This window comes from Crocodylus porosus, unplaced genomic scaffold (assembly GCF_001723895.1).
Source record: "Crocodylus porosus isolate Cpor-Errol unplaced genomic scaffold, CroPor_comp1, whole genome shotgun sequence".
NCBI classification, from domain to species: domain Eukaryota; kingdom Metazoa; phylum Chordata; order Crocodylia; family Crocodylidae; genus Crocodylus; species Crocodylus porosus.
In genome coordinates, this window is record NW_017728943.1 from 37,890,522 (window position 1) to 37,899,758 (window position 9,237).

At 41.9% G+C, this 9,237-nt stretch overlaps 1 protein-coding gene across 1 annotated transcript in view; it reads right to left on the reverse strand.

Annotated features, from left to right (window-relative positions):
* The window catches only part of SLC1A4 (solute carrier family 1 member 4), a 39,248-nt gene that overhangs the window by 23,100 nt on the left and 6,911 nt on the right, over nucleotides 1-9,237 (reverse strand). The gene's annotated exons all lie outside the window — the stretch shown is intronic.

Below are 9,237 nucleotides of genomic sequence, written 5' to 3' on the forward strand. Positions count from 1 at the left end.
AAAATCCTGGGTGTAAATAGATGCAACTCTTGTGACAACCTATACTCCAGATTCAACCATGCCTCGCTTTACTACTGGGCACACCTACATGAGACGCTTACTGCGCAGTAGCCTAATAACACTGCACAGTAGCATGCTGATAAAAAACTGTGGAAATAACCTACTGCACAGTGTTATTAGGCTATTGTGCAGTAAATAAAGTTACTGTGCATTCAGCTAGTACTTCATTAAGGAAGTACTAAACAAAATGCGCAGTACCTATGGTGCAGTAATGAAAATGTAGATGCATTCACTGTAGTGTAAACTGCATGTCAGGTTTGGAAAGAGAGTAAAATACGTTTTAATTTTGGCACTCAAGAGTGTAGGTGCATGTACGTGAAACAAAGCAAGATAATAGGAAAAGCAGCTGGCTAAGCATGTAAGAATAAGCTACTCCTCTGTTACATTTTATACCTGCCCAAATTGTTTTTACAGTTACACTTCATTTCTGTTCTCTCAGCAGATAAATAACCTACAGAAGGTCAAGTCTACACAAGCTATCCAGTTTGAACCTGCTTTCTGATTAGTTGCTTGACACCTTTCTTTCTGGGATGTTATATGGAAATCAGAATAGCTATCTGCATCAGATCCGTGGTCCATCTAGACCACTGTCCTGTCTCTGACAGTGGCCAGCACCAGATGCTCAGTCTAGAGAAGGGTTTAAGTAACCTCCTAATTCCTAATGGTTAGAAACTGTCTTAAGCTCTGGAGTATTATGTTTAGCATCTCTTTCAATATGCACACGAGCAATTGCTACATGCAACATATTTTTGTTATCTAGCTCCTCTTTGCATTGGATGAAAGCCTTAGCATTAACAATACTGTGGCAGTGAGCTCCAAAGCTGTGTTGCAAAGTATTTTCTTTTATTGTTTGGCATTCACAAGCTTTTAATTTCACTAAGTGTTCCCCTGGATCCTCTGCATGCTGAATGAAACCTCATAGTCTCCCTCCTCTAGACTATACACTATTCTATGTACTTTTATCATGTCTCCTTTACTCATTTCCTTTCCAAAACAAACAAGTCCAAACTTTTCATTGTCTCTTTGTGTAGGAAACTTTCTATTTTCATTGGTCTTTTCTGTGCCCTATCTAATTCTGTAATCTTTTTATTGGAGTGACCATACAAAATATTTCAGAAAATCCTAGACCGCTGGTTTATCCAGTAAAATCCTAATGCTTTCAGTATTATTCTATATCCTGGTCTCCATGTCTCCTAATATCTTGCCAACTTTTTTGACCTAAGGTTAATAACTTTTCATGGTTGTTAGTTTCCATACCCAGTTGTATCAGTTAACCATCTGTGTACAATAAGGGTTTTTGTTAGACCTAAGCCTAAAGCCACAGTGAAAGCTAGGGCTTGTGTTGTACAGGAGGTCAAATCCAGAAGATCACAATGGCTTTAAGATAATTTGTGACTTTCTCTTCACCAAGAACATTTGTAAATTGTTTACCAGATAAAACTTCAATGATGGTGTATTTAAAATGGTGACACAGGATGTTTCTAGGTCTCCTCTTCTTTAACAACCTCTCTACACTCTGCCAATGTAAGAGGTTCAGCTGTAGGCTAAGGCCTGATACAGATATTATATTTTTACTGGTGTGAGTGATTAGAAACCAGTGTACCCCTGTAACAGAACAGAAGTTCAGCGCACAGACTAGTTTAAAAATGGTGGAACCCAGCCAGAGGCACGGGGGAAGGAGGGGCTGCCATCATGAAAATCTCTCTCCCTTTCTCCCTCCTTCCCCGTCTGTGCTTTGGGACACCACAACTTCACACCTCTGTTTGCAGCTCCTTTTGTTCCCCCCATTTGCTGGCTCTTTTACTGGGTTTTTTTGCAGTCTCCACATTTTTTGCAGGGATCGGGCTTTTTCATGGGAGACCTACCAAATTCACAGTGTCTGTGAAAATGGAGAATTTGGTAGGTCCCCATCTATGATGCCAGCCACACTCAATAGGTGCTATTATAGCATCCAGCCATTAGGTGGGGGGGGGGGGCAGTTTGCATTGAGCAAACAGCAAGATGGGATTAAACCAACTGGGAGACCAAGTAAATGGTTGTCTCAAGTGTAACTTGTTTCACTTTCACTATAGAGTAAAGTCATCTTACGGCACGGTAAATGTGTTATGTGTCTGCACCCTTACTGTTAGCCTGATCTTTCACCTCTTTGCAAATGATCATTTTGAAGTAAAGTTTTAGAAATAAGTTTGTTCTCTGGTTCAATGTTATGAAGAACTGCTCACAACTGGCTTGATCCTATGGGGAAGTTTGAGACAGCTAACACATAGCACACTTAGCCCTCTCAAGTTACTCCCATGGCATCAGGAGCTCAGATGGAGAATGGCAGAGCTCATCTCTTAGGACAGGACCAGGAGTCAGAGCTTGTGGGCAAATATTGTCAAAGGGTCTATTTCTGGCCAGGTCATTTAAAAACTTTGCTAATTCAATATATCAGTAATTGGCATGATATTTTACAATGTAGTTATGCTAACAAAACCCCTTGTTGTGGATGCAAGTGTCATGGCAAAAAGGGCTGTATAGCCTACTGCTCTTAATGAACAGCTATAAGCCCTGCATGCTTATAATATAATGCTTATATCTATAATATAACTACATCTTATACATCTATAACTGCATCGACACAAGAAAGGCTTGCCACTTCAGCTCAGCCTGTCTGGCTGTACAGGGAAACTTTTAAGTATAGAGAAGCCAATTAAAGGCAGCTTATCCTATCTGCTCTGCAGATTGGTTTTATTTACAGAGTTCCCTTATCCAGCTGCAGCACATGGACTTTCTCACAGCCTTGGTGATACTGTAAAGTACATAAACTTTCACAGAAGAGCCAGGCTGTGTTAACTCTTTCAACTCTCTATTGCTTTAGTAAGCAGTATTGGAAGTACAATGGGCATAGCAGGGCTTATCAAATGTCAGGAATAGGGATGTTTTGTTCCTTAAAGCTCAGACTGCACAACATAACTTCAACATGAGAAGAATGTGTGACGAACTCTTGCACAAAATGTAGCAAACACTTCAGGATCCAGCACGTTCCAATGGATAATGCTGTCAGAAAATGTACAGGTTATCCCTTTGTGCTGACTGTGTGTTTCTATCACAGATCACATCCATCACGATCAGCAAAGCACAGCTAAGACACCATGGAAAGCCAGACACAATTCTGTCATTACGAGTCAATGTCCACTGTGCCCCCAGTTGAGAATGGAAACTTCAAAACAAACAAAGCGCAGATATGGACCCTGTCTGTGTGTGTCAGCATAAAGAGCAAGTGAATGCATAATTGCACTTGACAAGTCAAATGTAGGTATTGGACCATACTTTTCCTAAACTATTTTTGCACACTTCCATGGGTCTTTGTGAAATAAATAATCCCTCAGTTTGTCCATATAGTGCCTTACAAATGAGGTAATTATCATTTTCCCTCATTTCCAGATACAGAAATCAAGTTACAACGGAGACATGAAGTCCCCAAGGTCACCCAGCCAGCATGTGCCAAAACAAGGAGTCAAATCCAGGTCTTGAGAATACCTGTTCAGAACTGTACCAGTAGGTACTACCCACACTGCCTCCCTAGAACTATTTTTTACACAGAATTTCTACTTGTGATATAATCACAAGACAGGCACACTTTGAAAAATTCAATTAATCAATCGACAACAAGTAAAATCTGCTTAAACACCTAAAAAAAAACAGTCGTGCCTAACTTCACCCAGCAAATCAGTGCCACATCATAAAATCATACAACATAAAGTAGTAGGGCTGAAAGGGACCTCTAGAAGTCATCTAGTCCAACTTGTCCCCTGAGGCAAGATCACTCCTATCCAAACCATCCTAGACAATCCATAATGTAAACTCTACATAAGACTACTGCCAAGCCTGTAGATCTAGGAATAAAGCTTGGGTCTCACACATCTTAGTCCATTCTGGCTGCATCTACACATGCAATTAATGAAAGCAATAAACTCTGGAGCAGTTTGAGCTAGAGTAAACTACTCCCAGGTGCAGCATCTACATGTGCACCCAGGACAGCAGTAATCTGAGCTGAGGTGGAGCAGGCTTGGGCAGGCAAGAGGCAAAGGGGCCAGCCCTGGGCTCTGGGTGGCAGCATTGCAGGGTGGAAGGGTTGGCTAGGCCATGAGGGTGCTGAAAGCGCAGACCTATGGGCCTAGGCAGCAGACAGGAGTCTGGGATGACCAGGTGCAATTTACACCCGCAGTCAGTGTCTACATGTGCATTTAATCTCAGTAAATTATCTCAGCATAACATAGTGCTGTCCCAGTACTATCTTACTTTGGCATAAATTAGTTTATTGTGGCCTAATACCGTCACATGTGTAGACAGCGATGTGTTATTCCTCAGCTAATTAGTCTACTCTACAGTTAAGCGCATACGTAGACGTGGCGTCTGACCCTTTATAATAACTGATTCTTGAACTTGTAAAAGTGTACAATTTCATGTTCGTTTGATAATGACAATGCTCTGTATGACAGGTGTAATGTAACCTGTGCAGTATACAGCCATTACTATAACTTCTTTGTTATACTCTGGACCTGATTTTGCTTCTAGTGGCTCTAGACTTCAGTAGTTTCTCCTGATTTACACTGATGTAAATATGATCAGGATCAGACCCTTTACTCTTAGGGTTAAACCTAAATGTTTAGAACAGCGTGGTGTTTTTACACATGCTCCAGTAAGGGAAGGCTTTATCAGAGCGGCTCCAAGCCCCTGTAATTTAAGCACCACAGCATCTTGTACCTCAGCATCCTTGCACTTCAAAATGGCAGCAGAGGCACTTTAACTAAAGCCTGTTGAACAAACTGCTGTTCTGAAGTATAGGGACACTGATACATGAGATACAGACGCTGCCGGAGATGCATTAAGTAGAATGCTCCAGCAGACTCTCTTAATTAAATTTTCTCCAACATACTATAATTACAGCACATTGGAGCAGCCTCCCTGCACATCTATAGGTACCTGTGGTGCCCAATCTTTTCACCCCACAGGCCAAAGAAGTGGTGCCAAGTTGGTCTGCAGGGGCCTGATCCCACCACATGGCAATGGCCCAGCCAGGGCCCAATCTAGCCATTTGGGTCTGACTTGGGATCCAGCCACATGGGACAAGCCCTTAGAAACCTGTTAAAAAGGGTCAATGCAAACTCAAGAGAACACCAGCAAGGGAACTGACAATTTCCGCCTCATTTCTTTGGCCAGTGAACAATGTTGGGGGGACCTTGGAGAATAGGGTTATGTTGGTGGGTTATTTGAACCTGGAATTCTAAAAATTTGGTTTGCTTAGAAAACAACAACAACAAAGAACAAACCCCTTACAGTCCATGTTAAGCTTTGCCCGGGCAGATGTGTGTGCATTATCATCACACATCCCACCCTAAAGCCCTGGTGTCTACTGATTATAAATATTCTCCTAGTTCTGCTAATGTGCACCACAGTATGATACATGGGGAAGGAACTGTTTGCTGTGTATTGGATGCAGAAAGAGAGTTACCAAATGGATAGTGCATGCCTGACTTAGCTGCTGAGCTGCTCCTACAGGACCACAGGACCTGGGATAACACACATCCTCCCTTTCCCAGCAGAGAGGAATGCATTACTCAAATGAAAGCCACTTCAGCCTTTATGCACTCCATGGTCTGACAACAAGAACTCCTTCATCTCACATGTACTCTTCCTAACCAGAACCCAGGCTAATTGGTGTGACTAGGCAGAGAACTGTTCGCTTGTTGCAACCTACAGTACATTTTGAATAAAAGAAAAAGCTATCACATGGCTGCGCAAGGATACAACAGCTCCACCTGCACTCTCTATAATAGTAAGGAAGCTTCAGAAACACCTCCATAAGGCAAGTATTGCCACTCAGTTAAACCCTTTCAAAAAAGAAACTCGGTAAGGAGACAAACATCTACTGACGAACTTAAATGTGGGCTTTCTCCGTTCAACAAAGACCCTTGTTTGGAAGCTTTGATATAGATTGCCGATGCACTGCCTTGTAAAAGCAACCTCTGTCCTATTTTCTAATAATTACAAAGAATTAGATCCAGCAATAATGTTAAGAGATACTGCTTTCTTAACCCAAACTAATAGGTAAGTATCACCACATCTTGTCATACGGTGTTCTGTTCTGGAAGCAATAATAATGGTAGGAAATCAAATACGACTAAAATCAAACACTGCTGTCGGACAAACAAGAAAAGAACACTGTACTTCTCTCATTCCAGGAACTGGATTCAATTCCAATGGAAAACAGCTTCGTAATAGCACATTCCACTTAACTATGACTCAGATCATATATTTAGAGACAGGAAACTTTTCAGCTGACACTTAGTAGGCAAACTACATTTGCTCTTTGGGTCCTGATCCAACCAGTCATGCTTGCTCACGAAAGTACTTAAGCCTGTGCTCAAATGTTAAGTAAAAAGGCGACAGACACACTTGCTTTACTTGAAGCTTAACTGTACCAGACTCAGGGTTCATGAAACATCCAGTCCTACTTCAATTAACTTTGCCAAGAACAGAAGTGTCTAAACCGCTAAGAGCAAAATCTTATTTCATCTTTAACTACCTAAGTGGCAATGACATAATTAACTAACTGCAGTGTTTGGCACTTACGTAGAGACTGAATTCTGTTGTGGTGGAATAGGATTGTCCAGGTATGGGAAATCCTTATGGGAAGTAAAATGCAGGTTGTGAGATGCTTCAGCCCCTTTGCAACCATAGCCTAGCTCAGCGATTCTCAACCAGGGTGTCTTGAGATCCTTTTAAGAGCCTTAATATTACAGCGCTAGTGTTAGTACTGTTAGGTGTGCAAACATAATCACCAGACTAAACCAGAGATTTCAAATAGAAATCCATAGGGTTACAAACATTCTACCCTGTTATGGTCTTTCTGAGTTCTTTGCAATAGAAGGATTGCTTTATTATTTTTCTGTTCTCAAAAAAAAACAAGAGAAAACTAAAAGCTGGCATTTTCCGAGAGGTGCCTTGAGTCTAAAAAGGACTGCCTTGAGTCTAAAACAGGTTGACAACCACTGGCCTAGTTGGACACTAGCCCAGGGAGCAGAAGACTCACAAGGATCCATCTCACTGAGCCACCTTCCCTGTGACCTGCTCTCATGTCTCCTACCTGCTCAGTGGACTAGCTTCAAGTGGAGTGCCTAGTCTGTGGCCCGGTGAGTATAGTACTTTCCTAGAAAGCAGGAGATGGGAATTCAAATTGCTTCTGAGTAGGGGGGCCTAAAGGTGTCCCAATCCATGGGCAAATGGCTTAAACAGGGGACTGGGCTAAGAGGTGGGGGCTACCACCTCCTCCAAACACCAGCTAATCATATTTTTTCTGTGCCTGAAGTTTTGGGACTAACCCAGCATTGTGCATACGCCCAGTGATTCTGTTCCACTCTAGGACAGGGAAGTGTCAGACAAGTGTTGCTATATACCATCAAAAGTATGTGTAAGTGCCAAAAACTGTAGTTATGAGGTTATGTAAGTGCCATTTAGATATGCAGACATGGAACAGGATTTAGCCCTAGGTGACTAAGAAGCCTTTTTTCAAAGGCTTCTATCATAAAAGATACTAGGGTTCCATTGTGGCTCATTAACCTAATGAGATTTTTATCTACTTTTTTGTCATTTGTACCTACCTTCCTGCAACTGTCATCCTTACAGAGCTTGCCTAAAAACTGTCAACTATACCCAGGTCCCTCAACGAATAGCTGGGCTCCCATTCCTGCAGCAGCAATACACTGGGAATGAACCGAAGACTCACCTCCACAGCCACTGTTTTCTTCTTTCTTAATTTGAAACGAATCGATTAGATTTGAAGTGACCCAATAAAGAACACTCGCAACTGAAATGTGAAAACAGATCAGCCTAACTCAGCACAAGCTCCCCCTTGGCATGCCCCCACCAACTGAATTTCCTGTCCATATAGGAGCATCAGGGATACAGAAAAGGACAATATCATGAGTACTAGTCCCCCACTTCTGTAACTGTTCGTCTGTGCATGCTTGATGGAGGTCAGGTGTCACCTCACTGCTACAGAACTACAGACCTACTCATTTCCCAGGAACTGAGGAACTATTCTTGTGTGCATGTGTTGCCCCTTCAGAGCTCTGGCCTGGTGAATAGATGAGTGACCAGGACTGGGAATTGAGCCAAGCTTAAGTTTATAATGTGATAATACAATAAACTACCTTTGGCCACCAAGCCAATATACTTTCCAAAAGCGGAACTATATGCTAGGCTGAAGGATAGCCCTTCTAATTTCTAGAGAAATCCACATTGCATACCAACTTGTCTATCTGGATTCCTGTTCCCCTTTTATTATTTCCATTTACAGGAAGGTTTACATTAATTTGCGGGGCTACCAGGTGCCTAAAAATGCATTAAGAGTATGAGCATTGCTTATCATGCCATTCTGCATTGCATCTATGCATCTTTCATCTGTCAGAGTCATAGATTCTAAGGCCAAAGGAACCACTACAAATCACCAAGTCTGACTTCTTACGTGAGACAAGCTATAGAATTTTACTCTAACTCCTGAATTAAGGTCATAACTTCTGGTTGAGCTAGAGCATCTCTTTTAGACATGCCCAGTCTTTTGAATATTGTCAAGCAGAAGGCAGGGTAAAGATGCTCTTGGCAGACTAACTGAACCATAGATGCATATGCTTTTGTGATTAAGGGTTCACTTCATCATTCACCAAGAGTTCACCATGCATGCCTAGCATCTGATGAAGTGAGCGCTTGCTCATAAAAACCTGTGCACCTCCGAATTAGTCAGTCTACCACAGGGGAGGGCAATTATTTTGACTGGAGGGGCACATAATGAGTTTTAGTGAGCTGTCAAGGGCCGCCCACATAAAATCTTCCACAAGATATCACCTGAACAAATTATAGATAAAAAACAAAGCATATACAAAAGAAACCCCAAACATCTACTACTGTACAACATATTTTAATTTTATTTAAAAATATATCTTTTGTCCTGATTTATGCGTTTTTGAGTAGTGTATATAGAGATAATTGCATAATAGTTCAAAATAAAGTCTTACTCATATATATTGTGTGTGGGGGGAGTAGATGGGTGTTAGGGGGGCATGTGGAGAGTTGGCATGTGTGGGGGGGTTGTACATATGGGGAGGCTGCCTGCACACAAGGTCCCGAGAGCCA